This window comes from Oreochromis aureus, linkage group 2, assembly GCF_013358895.1.
Source record: "Oreochromis aureus strain Israel breed Guangdong linkage group 2, ZZ_aureus, whole genome shotgun sequence".
Lineage (NCBI taxonomy): Eukaryota > Metazoa > Chordata > Actinopteri > Cichliformes > Cichlidae > Oreochromis > Oreochromis aureus.
The window spans coordinates 16,762,417-16,778,751 of NC_052943.1; the positions used below are offsets into that span (position 1 = coordinate 16,762,417).

Below are 16,335 nucleotides of genomic sequence, written 5' to 3' on the forward strand. Positions count from 1 at the left end.
CAACAGAGGGTGGAGGGACTGGAAAGGAAATGCACCCTTCGACCGAAATGGAACACCAGGTGGCAGGAAGGGGGCAGGAGGCCTTTGAAGCTGACCCTTGGTCTCTGCGCTGGGATGGCCTCAACACTCGATTCAGCCAGAGATGGCAGGGAGGGGAGCCAGGTGCCCCCAGAGGGCCTTTAGACCACACAGATCTATTATGGCCGAGGCAGAGAGATTAGGCTGGGGCTCAGCCCCATTGCTCCCAGTCATATCACTGTGAAGACAGCCAGAGTCAAGTAACTGCATCCTAACAAGCAGAAACATACTGAGTAACGCCTTGTATCATCATCAAAACTGTGTGTTTTAGGAAGATTTTCCACTGTGAAATTCTGTCAAATCAGTATGTAAAACGCTGCATAATTGGCACGTGTGCACACCTGATAAATGGAATAAATATAGATCAGCAAAAAGCTTTTGGAAATGACAGAGTACATGTTGAAAGCAATAAAGACAGAAACAAGTTATTTCAGCGTGTTAATACATATTTATTTATTTTTCACTGAATATAAACACAGATGAATGACTTGGAAAAAAATGTACTCTAGAAGTTGTAGGGAAGAAAGGATCAATCAAAGTCAGAAAATAAAATACACAAGATTCAATCATACTACATAACAAGAAGATTGAAGAATGATCAAAGAGGTATACAAACACAACGATATCACAAAAGAAGAAAATTAAATCAGCAGATGTTTGTGTGCAGGAGTACACATGTTATTGTGACAAACTGCTAAGTGATCCAGTAAATTGCAGGCATTATATTGAATTTGCCAGAAGGAAAATATCAGCAAATACTCAACAGCAGTTGTGTGATTTGGGATACTTTTGCCATTAAAACACAGATGTAAAACATCCAGTGATAAAGCTGCAGCAATTTATTAGGAGATAAGCTTGCATGTCTATGAATCAGGCATCCCATTCATAGTGTTCAGCTAGGACAACACTAGGAATGCGCAGGCTGCTTTGTATTTTGGCCAGCTTTGGAGGAGGTGAGTGCTATCAGTGTCTACATGCTCATCCCTCTGTATTTCTATGTTTACTGCACACAACATGCAAGCAAACACACATTTCCACGCACACTTACACTCACAAACAGAAACTCAAATCCTGATCCTCACCCACCCCCCTATGCTTCCCTCCTCGGGTGAGGAAATGAAAGCAAGACACTCAGCGAGGATGGCTGGGAGAAATGAAGACATGTCTGATTTCCTCACTAGCCAATGGTGTTTCTGCACTCTGTACTCTCTGCCCTCTGATAGGTCTTTGTAACTCTCTTCATCTCAAGGCCCATGTCATTCCTTCTAATCTCCTTCCCAAACACAAACGGGCCAATCCTAAAACACGGCTCAGGGGCTGGGGAGGGATGACGCACCTGAGGCATGGAAAGAGTGAGGGATGTTGTTCAGGAGGAGAGAAAGGTGCATCAGAAGCTGATGGTGGTGTGAGAAGGAGCCAATGTGTTATTATTAATAAAGCATTTAAAAAAAAACGTGAGCACATCAAAGCATACAGAGGCTATGCTATCATACATGAAAGTAACGCACTATGGCTTAATGTTTCCTAAGGCATGTTATGGTGACGCCGCTTTGATTTGAAATGCATTGTGTGGAAAATGGATTTACAGGAGTGGAGGGAGAAAGCTTGGTGTGGGTTCAGACCATAATTTAAAACCTGACCTCATAGGCTCTTCAAAGTCTCTGTGAGCGTGGATATTTAGGATGTCCTTACAGTATGTGTGAGAGACCTAAATCACAGCCTCGCAAACAACAAATAAACACATACATACATAAGAGCGGGATGTTGAGAACACCTGCAAAAACAGAAAATAAAAATTTTAAAAAGTCTAATATACACACGATGTTCAGTAAAAATACTTGGAACTAATTTTTCAATTTGCTTTATTCTTTCTTTTTTGAGCAATTGGTGTCGCACCTGATTGAACTGTGTTCCTTTGCTGTTCAAGGCCTGCAGGAAGTCAGAGATGTTTTTTTTCCATTGCTCCACCATGGCTAGGTAATTATCCTAATCTACCCTCCTCCCGTGTTCCAGCGCCAATGCCATACTGGCTCAGACCACCTCTGTGGCTTCATTATCGGTGCTAGGACTCACTAATGGCTTTAGAGCATCACTGTGCAGGCTGCTAGAGAAGAGAAACCAGGGTAAAGGGGAACGAAGAAGACGCAGGAGGAGGAGAACAGAGAAAAGAGGGAAGGAAAAAATGAGATATTGAAGAGCAAGGGTTGCCCTGAAGGTTAACATCTCAATCATGAGGGACAATGCTCACTATAGTCCAAATGCTTCGTCATCTTAAAGTCATATTTTACTGACTGAGGATGAAGCTAAAGGGCATAACACTGTCAAAAAAAGAGGAAGTCAGGAGATCGTCCGTACTCTCCACACAGCACTGTGTGTATTTGACGTGGAAGGTCGCTGTGTCTACGTGTCCATCTGATACAAACACCCACCTTGCATTTTTGAAAGAGCTAAAACCTCATAACATACAGAAGGAATGGGGGTGGGAATTCAGTTTCACGTTTTTTTTTTTTTTTTTTTTCTGACAAATGACACCCTGACAGTTGGAAAAAAATGTTGGGGTCCCTGAACAGATTTCTCAGTTATAAAAATAAAATGTGTTGGATTAGACAAAGACAGACATCTTACATTCTACTTTTGAACCCCAATGAGAGCCACCCCACCCCCACTCCGTCTGTGCCATGATTGTTGTTGTTGGGTTTTTTTTCCCTCTCTAGAAATGTCATATATTAAAGATTCTATATGGCACAAACAGAAACTGATTTCTTCCATGTGTACACAACATATAGGATGACAGATTGAGATGGTGTAAAATGTCTGTGCATTACTCTAAATAGGCACGAAAGCTTTAAGCATTCTTTATATACCCAGTAGGGGGGCCTTTTAGTCCAGTCAATCTATTTCAAAAGAGGGCCCAAGAATTTTCAGTAGTAAGATTTTTAAATACTTTTTATTTTTCCTAATAACCTTCTGCCACACATAGTGAAAATACCTTAAAGTACCTTAGTAAAACTTGTTTTTTTGAGGTCAAAAGCAAGTTTGACATTTTAGAGTGATGTGCTATGGTAACAAAGTATTTATCTTAGAGGGTCTATATACACCGATCCACTTATGCAATAATATTTTCAATAAACATATATTTAGAAATGTCCAACACTTACATTTTTGCCAGATTTTCCTGTTTGTAACACCTTGCTTCTATTGGTGTACCTGCATTTAAAATAGGTATAAAATGCCCCTTATAGCCACTGTGTTATTTTAGAAATATTAATAAGAAGAAATTAATAAATGCACTTGTGTTGATTACATTTATTAAATTTCTTTAGTTTTCAAATGATTGACACCAACCCACTCTTGCTTTACAATGGTTTGAATCACCCTTTCCCACTCCAACACCCTTATCTCTCAACAGTGGTACATTATGCAGGTACAATGATTGAGTGGGAATCTGACCATCTGTGGTTGGTCACTCACCTCCTGTAAGTTGTTTAAAGAAAGGAAATATTGCATATTTATACCATATAACACAAAATAAAACATTTAATATCATGTAAAAATACAGTTCCCTCTGATCTTGATATTTAAATTAAAGTAGATCATTAGAGGCTTATTATAGGTCCGTTTAAGGATGCCTGGACCATAGCATCTCGAGGTAGTATGTATGCTGAAAAACAACAATCCATTTAATCATTTATGTATCTATAACATTTATCAACATGTATATCTGAAGTATCCAACAACCGTTTAATAATTTATATACTGACAACAACTATTACCACGTATACCTTAAACAGTAATAATACATTAAAAGTACATAACTTAAACTTACATGACTAATGCATCCACTAATCTTATGAGGGTCTTTTGAGTGTTAATCTGGATCCTAACTAAAGAAAACAAAAGTAAATTAAGTGTAAAATGATTTTGTTCTCTGAACTTAAACATTGCACTCTTCTTTAAGGCTCCCACTTTATTTCATGAGTAAGTATGCAAAGTGGCTGCAACACAGTGCGTGATCTGCTTCCAGACAACTCTGCCCTAGGTACAAGTACACCAACCAAAGAAATCTTAAGGAACAGACATGACACAAGTTGGAGTCTGTAGAAAAATTCCCCAACAGCAAAGATGGTGGTAGAAGTACAACTTCTAGGGGAAAGAGAAAAAAAAAACTTTTTAAAAGGTTATGGAGAAAGTCAGCAAAATTTGAGCTTTTTTGGCAGATTTCACTCATGATTTTATATATGAAGTTTTTAGAATCTACTGCTGATTGAAATTAAAGTGTGGGTTCAAACAAAGGACTTGAAAGAAATACACCCAGCCCTTAACCTTCCCTTCTCTACACTCTACCCTTGTGCCCTGACAGGTGCTTTGTCCCTGCTCTTGACACTGAGAATCTTGAATAGCTGTCCCTTCTAAAAGGAAATATTTGAAATGACATTTACTTTCCAGATAATTATAAATTTGGTGTTCATGAGCTAATGTCTTAAGATTACTAATTGGGCCAGAAAAGCAATATCATGCTTACCGCTAATGATTCCAGGTCTCGATCTCTATGTTCCATATTTGCTCACTTATGTTTTTCTTTGGGGTTTTTTTCTTTTTTTTTCCCTCACAAGACAAAGACCTGTGATCCAAGATCATAACCATCATATTTTATAGATGCCTTTCTACTATTTACAGAAAATATGGAGGTTGGAACGATAGTTATGGTAAATGGGCTGGTTCTTATATAGTGGTTTTCTACTCTACCTGAGCACTCAAAGCGCTTTATACAACTTGCCTTATTTACCCATTCACGCAAGCACTTTTTTCTCTTCTCTTTCTACGTAAGAGCTTTCTATCTAACATGACACACATCCATACTCCGATGGGGGTTAGTATCTTGCCCGAGGATATGTGAGATGCAGACTGGAGAAGCCAGGGATTGAAGGCTGTAGGCCAAAACAGGTCAGAAAGCATATTGTTGTGTTCCTGCACTTTTATATAAAGTAACACACATCACTCTCTATGGGCAATGAGATGAAGTAGAGATATTAGAAATATTTGAAATATTTCAATTTTGAACTTGTTAAATACCTCTATTTGACTGAAGTCAGTGATTAAGCATTTGAACAAAACTCTCCAGGTTTTGTTTTGCATACTAAGCTGAGTCAGTATTTGTTAACCAAACTGGAGGCTTCCACTGCTGCAGCCAGTAGAGCGATATGTTGAGAAAGGTTTTACATGCCTTTTCCTGCACTCATCATTAGACCATTCATCCCTTTGTCCTTTTTTTTGTTTTGGTTGTTTACAGATTGCCTCCCTGCCACGGAGAACACATCAAGTAAGGTGGCTGGCTGCAAAGACCTTCCCTAGGATGAACGAACTGTCCATCATCATATTTTGTAAGGAGGCAGGTTGTGGGAGAACTATAGGATGAAATTAATCTGTATCTAAGGGTTCTATTTCCCAAGCCTGTTGCCAACACTGATGAGCTCTTGAAAACTGGCAAATTTAGGAGAGAGGAGAAGAAGACAACTTTGCTGAGAAATTTCTTTGCCAGCTTTCATTCCCTCTTTAAATTCCACAGGGACTGAAAGCATCACATTGGGCCTCTGAGAGTAAGAGGGCTTCTGTTTTGGCTCTAGTTGGGTTTGAAAGATCAAAACTGGTTTGTTGAGAAGATTCATTAATTTTCTTCACATGCGAATTTCACTGTATTCTGCCATGTGTTATATTAACAAGGATCAGGCAAGATGGGGCACTTGTTAGATTGTGTGAAACCACAAAACATATGAAATCTCCTGGGCACAGGGTGGTGGAGTAGGCTATTAGGTAGCAGGCAAGTAGAGTATTCATGACTGGCAGAGTGGGAGACATAACTCTGACTATTTAAGAAAGACATGGCACTCAAAATCCTGAAAAGGACAGGAGAAATACCATCCTTTAAGGCAGAAAGACCCAAGATCCAATCAGCTGATGAACCATTAAAAAAAAAACATCCTGTTTCCACTGACAGATGTACAATTGAAGTTGACAATTTTAACAGTGTGGTGGAAAACATATCTACCTTTTGTTGTAGTAAAGAAGGTAACAGAAATCCAGCTAGACAACCAACACTGTCATCTAAAGCAGGTTAACAATTAACACGTGTCCTCGAGAAATGCTTAAAACTGTAATATGAAAAGAAAATAATAAAAAGTACCAAAAACTAGTTTAAGAATTTATCTGGATTCAAATCTGAAAAAGTAAGTGCACAAAAAGTGAGTTGCAGCTTCTAAGAAAGCAATTTTGAGGATGGTGTGTGTACGAGTGTGTGTTTTTACATTTAAACACATCGCAACTTATTTTCATACACTAATGTCCTCCTACACAATGAACTTGCACCCTAAGCTGCTGTTAATAAAAAAGCAATTCAACTGATAATTTTATTAAATGAAAACAGAAATGATTCTTTTTCACAGAGAGTCCCACCTCATTGCTACATTAAGGCAAAATACTGAAATGCTTCCAGTAACTAAACTACCTCTTAGGACACCTATATTTGGTAAGCATATAAGCGGATAAATAACGGTGACAGTAAATGTTCATGCTTAGGGCTCAAGAGGATATTAATACATTCTTTCCACCCCAACATTGTTGTCAGTTGGCACAAGCAGTCATCAGAAGGGTACTCCAAGTGGGGTTTGGTGTAGACAAGCATGAAGACATGCTTTATTTTTTGTCAGTGGTAATGTGATGATACTTGATGCCATAACAGTCTTTTTGCACAGGATTCTGAATCAGAAATATACTATATATAAATATGCTAAAAGGGGTTCAAATCGGTTTTTGGGGAAGAGAAAGAGGCAGAAGAGAGATCTACTTCAAATGTTTTCCTTTTCTTCCCAGAAGAACTATTTTAGCTAGTAAAGAGTTCTTGAAGGTGAGATGTGAAACGAAACGTTACTCTGGCTTTTCCAGGTCAGAAGGTAGCTTGAAAGGTAAAGGTCTCCTTATCTGAGCACTTCAAATTTTCTGTATTAGATCACAACTTCTTTTGTTGTTGTTGTTTTGTTATTCAAGCTGGAAAAAATGTGACTATATATTAAATATTGTGACTTCTCAGTGTGTAACATGTTTGTAGAGGAGAATACAGGCAGCTGAAGGCAAGGGTGGGGCATTTTTTTCCTACAATTCCAAAATATAAAAAAAACCTTCCATGCTTCCATAAAAGGATCTTGAAGGAATGAAAGAAAAACTGCACTCCTACAGAACCTCTGCTTTGACGACCCAAAATAGGAACCAGCTAGGACAAGTGTTCCCTGAAAACAACCATCTATAACAGATGAAATGATTTTTGTTGAGAGTTTTTTTCAGTTGCTAAAGACACTGAAAAACTCACTAACAGGAATGAGAGATAATACAACTAACAAAACAGTACTAGGTAAAATATTTATTTTCCATTTTTAGGTTAATTGGAAATAGTGTACCTTTGCACTAAGAAGAAGTATATCTACAAAATTTCAGCTGACATTGTTGTGATAATGTCTAAATGGAACAATAAATCCAAACGACCTGCAGTGTTTGTTTAGACTTTTGAGTGTGAAACTATTGGCATCAGAATATACTTACAAAATATACTTATCACATATACAATCAAAGTTCTAATGTTTGCTTTTAGTCTTGAAATTACAAAGGCATCTGCACTGTCAATCAAAACTATTTCCCTATTTCACCACATAATGTAATCACCATTTCTCAAGATAAGCCTTATATTGCATGACTCTACATTTTATTTGTTTTCTCTTTATTTCATTTCTCTTTATTGATATTTACTCCATCACGTTTCAATTTAAAATTGTATTTTTATTACACTGCATTTTTTTAATCTTTGGTTTGTTGTTACTTAACAAATTAAGTTTTACAAATAAAACATATGATGTTCTTGAACTAATCATCTATCTGATCCAAATCATATCCAAAAATCCAAAACATTCAAGCTGTTGTAGCGATTAATACATCACTATATGATCAGTTAACATCATATATAACCATTTCTGCACTTTTACTTTTGGTACATTAAGCAAGTTTTGTTGCACGTCTTGTTATAATTGTATTAAATGTATGAATTTAAATTGCAAATGTATTCATTTTTACTTTTTTCAAAGCATATCACTGACATTAGCTAATATGTCAGTAAACACGTGGTTATTTAGCAAACTCAGCAGTCCTGGGGAAAAATATTATGTGGAGTTACAGTCCTGGAACAGTAAGATAATGTATAAGAAAAAGGAACGCTCTTCTTATAGCTGTACAGCTTCATTCATGATCTCTACCGTGTTCTTCATCAAGTCCCAATTTTTATCACTTGTGTGTTGTTGGTTGTCATAGTTTGTGGTACATTTATGGACCGCACATGCATCACAATGTGGTGTAACTGGAGATCTGGACACATTATTTTTGCATGAGATTATTGCATTTCAAGGATAACATACATAATTTTCTTAGGGATTCTTAAATTATTCTGATTCTGATAAGCATAAACGTAAAGAATTTTCTAAGCACTGGAAGGCTATATTCACAGTAATATGCTTTCATTTTAAAACTGTGTTTTAATACTGAAATAATGTCTGTCCATGCAAGGACAGTGTTACCACAGTTTCAGAAGTGATCTCTATCCGTATTATGTGAAGACGTGTGGATGTTCAAACAGGAAACTGAAGTTTGGTTGTGGAAATTGCACCAGAGGAAGAAAAACTATATCAAACAATAAGACCAGAAGCCTTTTTGTTCTCACTGACAATGTTAGTGTAACTATACCCGAAGATAACACTCAAAAATATGGCAAATATGGCAATGGGAGCACGAAGGAGTATCCATCACAGAAGGATGAAATCACAAAAGGTATGTGAGCAAAGATTGTTGGTTATAGCATTATAGCATCTATGTGCTAACCTACCAAAAGAAGATTTTTTTTTTTTTTTGTCATCTCAGATAGAAAAAAGTGATAAAACACACTCTGATATCCTTTTTTTTTTGCAGTGTGCAAGGTGTGCTTTAACTTTACAGCGGAGTCTGTTAGTCAAACAATGGGAGAGCATTAAAACATGCCAATATAGCAGTATTAGTCAACAGCCTCAGTCAATACACCCCACTGGGTTGTATGCCTTCCTACAAACACAAGCAATTGCTTCAGAAGGCCTCGGCACTAGATAGAAACATCAATTACAGTAAATTACACCAAAACAGTGTGTAACACTTCAATTTGTTTAATCTCTCGAGCTGTCTGAGCTGTTTTGGATGAAAGCAGAGCAGAGTAAGATAACATTAAATAGCCTTAAGATGTGTTGCATTTACTTGGTCATGTTTATGCATAGCATGAGGGAGTTATTTATTTTTGATTCCAAAGACTTGCTTCGAAAGCATTATTAAACTTCCTAAATATTTTTTTCCCATGTGCAGCCTAGACTTTTAATGTTGAACTTAAATGGGAGCACTCTCCTGCACTGTGTCAGCCCAGAGACTTGTAAAATCCACATAAGCTCCGTTGGTCGCTTAGTATCCTGTTGGTATTGGGACTTTTATGAAAAACAAATGCTTTGAGTTTATAAAGTTGAAAATATTTGCAAAATGTTTTAGATGCTTCATGTGTTGCTTGTCCCAAAGTCCAAGGACATGGACCGATAAATTCTGAGGTGAGTCCTTTTTTACACACTGCAAAAACAGCTAAACTATCTTGGTTTAAGCAATCTTGGGTTTCACTTGTATTTTCTTGCAATGGAAGATAAACGGCTTCATTCAAAAGTACAAGGGCATAGGTTCATAAATTTTGAGGTAAGTCTTTTTTGACACTTTTGACACAATGGAAACAAGGGTTAAACCATCTTGGATTAAACCATCTGGGTTTACACTTTTGTTTTCTTGCAATGGAACCACAAATGATAGCTGCAGCAGCTGTGCTCCAAAACAAAAACGTCCAATTTTGACTAAACAGTGCATCAATGACTTCTCTTGCTATGGTTGATTATCCAAGAGGGGTATTGGTTGCTGCGGACAGATAAAGATTTGGCTGTTTGAGTGAACATTTTGGGAGGGGGTGGGGGTGCTGGAGTAAATGAAAGACAAATGCGAGTAGTGCCCACTCAGCTATTTTCCCAGTCAAGATCAAAGGCACGCCGGACTGGCCGCTCCACGGGAAACTTGAGATGGGTCCTGCCTTTGTTTGCTGTTGCTAGGAGACCTGCAGAAGGCTGAAAGTGTTTGCAGTGGGGTACAACATCAAAACCATTTCCAATATAAATTTTTAAGACAGCCATGTATTTGTGTCCTGGGCTTTCAATTTACTGAGCACAGTGAAAACACTGACAATAATGATTCGACGCTCTGTTAGCCATAGATTATTGTTTGTTTAAAAAGGAAAAGTAGTTGTAGACAATTATACATGTCCGCACTTTGAAAACGCTCTTGTCGGTATTGTGTATACTATACAGTACACGGTATCAGTGCCTGTCATAGTACTTAGCAATTTTTAGCTGTGCCGATGAACACAATACTTTCATCAAAATACCATACACACAAGAAAACAAAATATAAGAATTGCATACATTGCAGTAACACAACTTAACTGTTGTTTGATATATTTATAAGCTTAGGTTTGGCTTCCCAACGAAGCTAATTATGATGCTGTTATCTATTAATGGGCCCCACGATAGTAAGGGTGGCTAGACATGTGTCACAGAGAGCTCATTACATATCATTAGTTCAACACTCCAATAATGTGACCTGCTGAGCAGAAGATAATGACTTGGCCCCTGATATTTGCAGAACTATTGTGTGCTAAGCAAAGCACCACCAGGAGAATATATCTACAGGCTTAAGAGCTACATGAAAACTGATAAAGCCATACAATAACCTAAGGTACACACATTTTTCCTGTGTTGTGTGTGCAGCATAGCAAAGAAGAAAGCTGCATTTCTTTGATTTTTTTTTTTTTTTAACAGAACTGGGGCATGAGAGCTAACTCATTAAATAACAATCATGATGAGCCTCTTGTGAACAAACAATTTTCTTTCTTTACACATGGTGTTATATAATTCAGAAAAATAAATGTATATCACAAGATTTGTAATTATCTATTTACTATTGTGTCCTATTAATAGACTTGCACTATTGTAGTTGATCACTAGAGTGGCCCTAAATCACCCGGTGTTACATAACTCTGCATGAATAACCTGACCTCTTTTTTTGATTGAGAAGGAAATCAACACTTTCATAATGTATACAGAAATACATCAGTTAAATTTACACATACATCCAAAGTACATGGACTCAGTCATTGACTAACAAGACATGTAAAAACTGCAGCCGCCAAAGCAGTGACCTTCGTGTCTGGAACGATGAAAATTAGAATTGTGCTGTGTCTGCCTTGTGTTTTCACTACTTGCGCCAACTGGCACAGCACTGGCGTCCTCTCCCCGGCTCCCAGTCTGCCGTGATGACAATGGCAACCAGTTACCGCATGGCATGTAAAAATGACAAAAATACCAGCAAGCCAATGGACAGTTGGAGGATGCGAAGATACTATAATATAACTGATCAATCACTCTGACAAGAAAATGTATTCCTGGACACGGCCATCGCAAACAACATTTGAATTTCTAGGACATCAGCTTCTTTATTCGTGCCTGTAAAACAGCAAGCTTTCAGTTGCATTAAAAAGAGCCAATTTCGAGCTGGAAGGAGAAGAAATGGGGCTCCTTGAGGATTCTAAGTTTGTATCCTCTAAAGAGCTGAATTTCTCTTCTACCCAACAAGAACTAAAAATGGCCTACATTCAAGTGTGTCACGTGCTTATCTACTGTGTCCTGCCTTAACCTGCTCCAGTCAGTACTAGTGTGTGCTGGTGAGGCTTTAGCAGAGAATATGCAGCATACAGCAGGCAAACAGTGAGGAGACAAAAATGATTCATCTTCTGAAAATTTGTTTCACCGCTTATAAAAAAGAATCACGACTCATCCTGCTGTTTCTGTGTTCCTATGGAAGAAAGCGTTGTCTTCTCTTGTCACTGCAACCAGGGATCCACCCCTGTGTGACATCACATCGTTGCCAAATCTTGTAAAAGCCACCTAAATTCGCATTAATTGGTGTGTGACTAGCTGGCATTAACTGAACATCATGTAGATTTATGATTTCTCAGTACAAATCTGTGCTGAGCTTGAAATAGTTTTTGACTGAGAACAACTTTGCTCATTTGGCTGCCACCTGCTTCTCACTAATACAAATACTTCACTGCAGTTATCAACACACACTCACACTGGGTTTAATTTGTTTGCCAAATCTGTGGCTACATTCATGGCTTTACCGCCAACAGGCTGCTTTTTTGGAGTAATGAAAAGCAGTTTGATTTATTACATTTTTTAACAATTTTACAACATACTGTGATTTAAATCGGGCTCCAGTTGTTCTTTGGATGTTCCTCTTTGTAAAGTGCAACATTGCAATCAATAAATCATCCATGGGGAAAGTTTTAAATAATGTAGATTTAAATCACCATCAAAAGTTTGCATATAATCAACATGAAAAAAACACAGTAGGGATGGTTTGAAATCAACATGAAAACACAGTAGGGAAGGTTTGAAAAAGTCTAAATGTTAAAAATAAGACTCATAAGTTGTGGAGCCCAGCAAAGACATCTGATGACTGCTAAATCTTAATTTGTGGTCCATTCACATTTCACAGATAATTGATGTTTTAATTCAGTCAAAATCTTTAATCGTGCAGATTTCACATAAAATTCACTATTTTTTAATATGCAACAAACATAACGGGAGCTTTTGTTTATTGCTTTGACTACTATATACCAAAATCTACAAGTCTGCGTTTGCTTTGTTCCCCTCAAACTCGACAGGTCTGACTGATAAGTTAGCACAGCCCCGAGATGCTTCCCCAAACAGTTCACCTCTGTTTTGGTCGATGACTACTGCCTGAACTCACTATCCCTACTGAGACAATAAAACGGCTGGATGGCTATAGGGCTAGCAGAAAGGCCAGTAGTTTACAACTCAGGAGAGGCAAAGCAATACAGCTTGTGTGAGGAAGAAAGATTTACAGTTCTCAGTCTGAGGTCAGAAGGCCAAAGTTACCTTTTTCAGTTCCTGGATCGCAAATGAGGAGACACTGGACACAAGCTGAAACACAGCTACACCCCTCCAGCTTTAGACAAAAGATTATATCACAGTGAATCATTGCCAGATCTCATCTTTCCAGTCAATAATTGCTTACTTAGTTTGCAAAGAACATGTGCTATCTTTAGAAAGAACAGTCCACTTTAATCCAACCTTTTACTACCTAATAGAATGAGTAGTATGGACAATTACAGGAATAACAGTTCACAGTATTTATCAGAAATGTCTATCAAAGCCTTTGTAAAGAGACATTTAATTTTCTCTGTACAGATTTAATTAAGACCTGTATCATTTGACTGACTTTCAAAACATGCAAATGTTACCAGGTCGATGATTTAAGTTTCTCTGCTCTCCTTTCTTGTTTTTTCATCATAGTGATATAGGAAATGTTTTTTATTTTGCTTTAAGCCAAGTTTAGTTCATAAAATAAACAACAACAATAAATAATCAAAATCTTTATTTCAACTATTATTTCATGTGCAATCCACTGTTTCAGACTTGAAATGTAAATAAAGACGAAACAACTGAGTAAAGATCTTTAATTGTAGCTTTTATGACAGCATTCAAGATGTTCACACACAAAACTTCAACAAGATGCCTGAACTATTTTTTCTCATCTTGAAAAGAGCCTTCAACACTGCAAAACAAGAAAAAAATAAGAAGGAAATGTAACTTTAATTAATTTTTTTAACTTCATATTTTTAAATTTCTATAAAATATACATGTTTATTTTGATAAAACCTGACTTTAATAACCTTAACCTAAAGAGAATGCATAATATTATCCATATCATAATATACATGGGGTAGTTTTGAGTCTTGATCCATTCGCACTATGAAAGAATTGTTATTGGCAAGGATTTGCTGTGAGATTCCCCTTTCATTCTAATGGTATTTAAAAAAGAAAGACCGGGAGACACAGGAGTGAGGCTGACGTCACAGTCCAAGAGTCACCCGCCGTGTGTTCGGCGTCTCCAAGTAAAGACTTATCTGCAAAGAAGTTTGGACGGACAATGTGGGTGGACAGGGCGTGAAACTGCTATCATCATCAGTTCTGAATGAAAAAAAGAAAACATATCTTCCACAAAAAAGAAGGCTCATTCCAATTCAGCTGCGTTGTTAGGACAACGAAAACCATCCCTCAGATGATTAGTTCCACTTCAAAAGAATTTACTTTCCGCTGTGGAAACGTCCCCCTTTTGTGTCCTTACACAGGGTTTTCTCAGCCCAAAAGAAGAATCGTATGTTTAGTCAGCCTGTTTATTATTCCTTCTGTTCACACTACAATTGTATTAAATAAATAGAGTACTACTAACAAAGGCCTATTAGCCCATAAACATGTCCCGGTACACACAAAAAAGACTAAATCACAGTCTCTGCACAGGAATTAAGATACTCTGGTACAGGCACAAACTACATTGCAGGAGACATGGTGCCAACTCAGAATGTCTTGTCACTGACATCATGAAACATGCATGTTATGTTTCACATATTTTTTTGTAAACCATCCATCTCAATTTTGAGAGACACCGCCCCTTGCAAAACAGCACTCGTCGCTGGTGATTTTGTGAAGCAGCAGTCAGCGGTAGAAGTTGTGCACGCGGTTTCAGAAGGATGAATGGGCTTTGCTTTTTCTGTTTGCCTAGAGACAGACAGGCTCATTGTAGAAGTAATAATGTGTCAATATAAATTCTAATAATACACACTTTAAATCTCAAAACAGGCCAAATTATCTGCTAAAATCTAAGAGTTCAACATTTTTACATCTAATGTCTAAACTTACTCCAAACTGGACTAAAATTAAAAATGATGAGTAGTTACTTGAGAGTCAGCAAGAATTAATTACAGGTAATAATTAAGCAAAGTTGGGCACAACTACATTTGCCTTAATGATTATAAATGTGTGGCTGAAGCAGCAAATCAAAGAGTTACAGCTGTTAGCTTCGCTGTGAACTCTGACTTCCTTGAGATTTTAAGACACTATTTTAATGCTAAAAAGAGTCGGTTCAAGTTCTGTTGCGTGTGCAGATAAACAGAAAGCTTGCCCAAGTCAAAATTCCAAACCGCGTGGAAAAAAACATAGCGACAAAATACCTAAATGTGGATACATGGACTAAGAATGAAAGGTTATTTTGTGACAAGGTCTGAAACTCGAAGCGTTTACATTTTAATTATTATTTTTTAATGTCTGAAATCAAAACCCGAAAGTAGCCTGTAATAACAATATGAGCTTACGGCCTGTTCACAACATGCAACTAACAATAAGAACAGCTTGTACTGTCTTATCACTTTTTTTTTCTACAAACAGATGTGGAACCAGGATGAAGGAATTGTATTTATTTTTTTGCAGCGATGGATCTTTCAGTTAAACTCAGGTTTGCTTTTTACTTTTCATGAGCTCTACTTTAAATTCCTGGTTGATTAAAAAAACTGTGTCATAATACTTCACTCATTTCAGTAGCCAGCTAGTGCACTTGTAGTGGATGAGTTCAGATTCCAGCAAGAATATTGGCTGGATCTGTGCCTGGTGTGGCTCGAGAGTATCCATCTTCTCATACATGATCAGCAGATGAGCCTGCTCATGACCTACAGTATATTAATATGCTCAGCATAAAGAAGCCTCTTGGCACAAGACGTGCCAGAAGCAGCCCTTTAATGTTGGCAACTGTCAAAGCTTTGATTTCTGATTGATGAGTAAGGTCGGTGCAATAACGGAACGACACTACCAGTCATCTCACCCATTTTCCACAACAAGAAACATATCCTTTAACGTTACAACAGCACCAGCATCACTCGGTTGAAATTGTATATCTACAAAAAGAGCATCTCATGCCTACAAATGTAGAGCCAGCGAAGAAGAAATAAACAGAGAGGAACTAAAAAGTGGTGGGCGTTTATCTCTCCTATGATCTTTGAGAAATTAGAACTTCTCATTAACCTGTAGTCTGGGTTTTTTTTGTAATATTTCAGAGAAACAAAATAAACTCAAACAATATTGGCCTACTTATTTAGGAGTTTATTGTTTACACTGGGATAAAATACTATACTATTAACTACCTAACTATATTGTAGTCTAATACAATGGCCTTGAATTAAAATCTACTGGCAGCAAGGAT

At 37.4% G+C, this 16,335-nt stretch overlaps 1 long non-coding RNA gene across 1 annotated transcript in view; it reads right to left on the reverse strand.

Moving 5' to 3' along the window:
- Positions 1–713: 713 nt before the first annotated feature.
- Positions 714–16,335, reverse strand: part of LOC120442708 — an 83,036-nt gene continuing 67,414 nt past the window's right edge. The window contains exons 6-7 of the long non-coding RNA XR_005614884.1: positions 1,975–2,182; positions 714–1,852 (exon numbers count right to left, since the gene is read on the reverse strand). This is a non-coding gene — a long non-coding RNA (uncharacterized LOC120442708). The remainder of the gene's footprint in view (positions 1,853–1,974; positions 2,183–16,335) is intronic.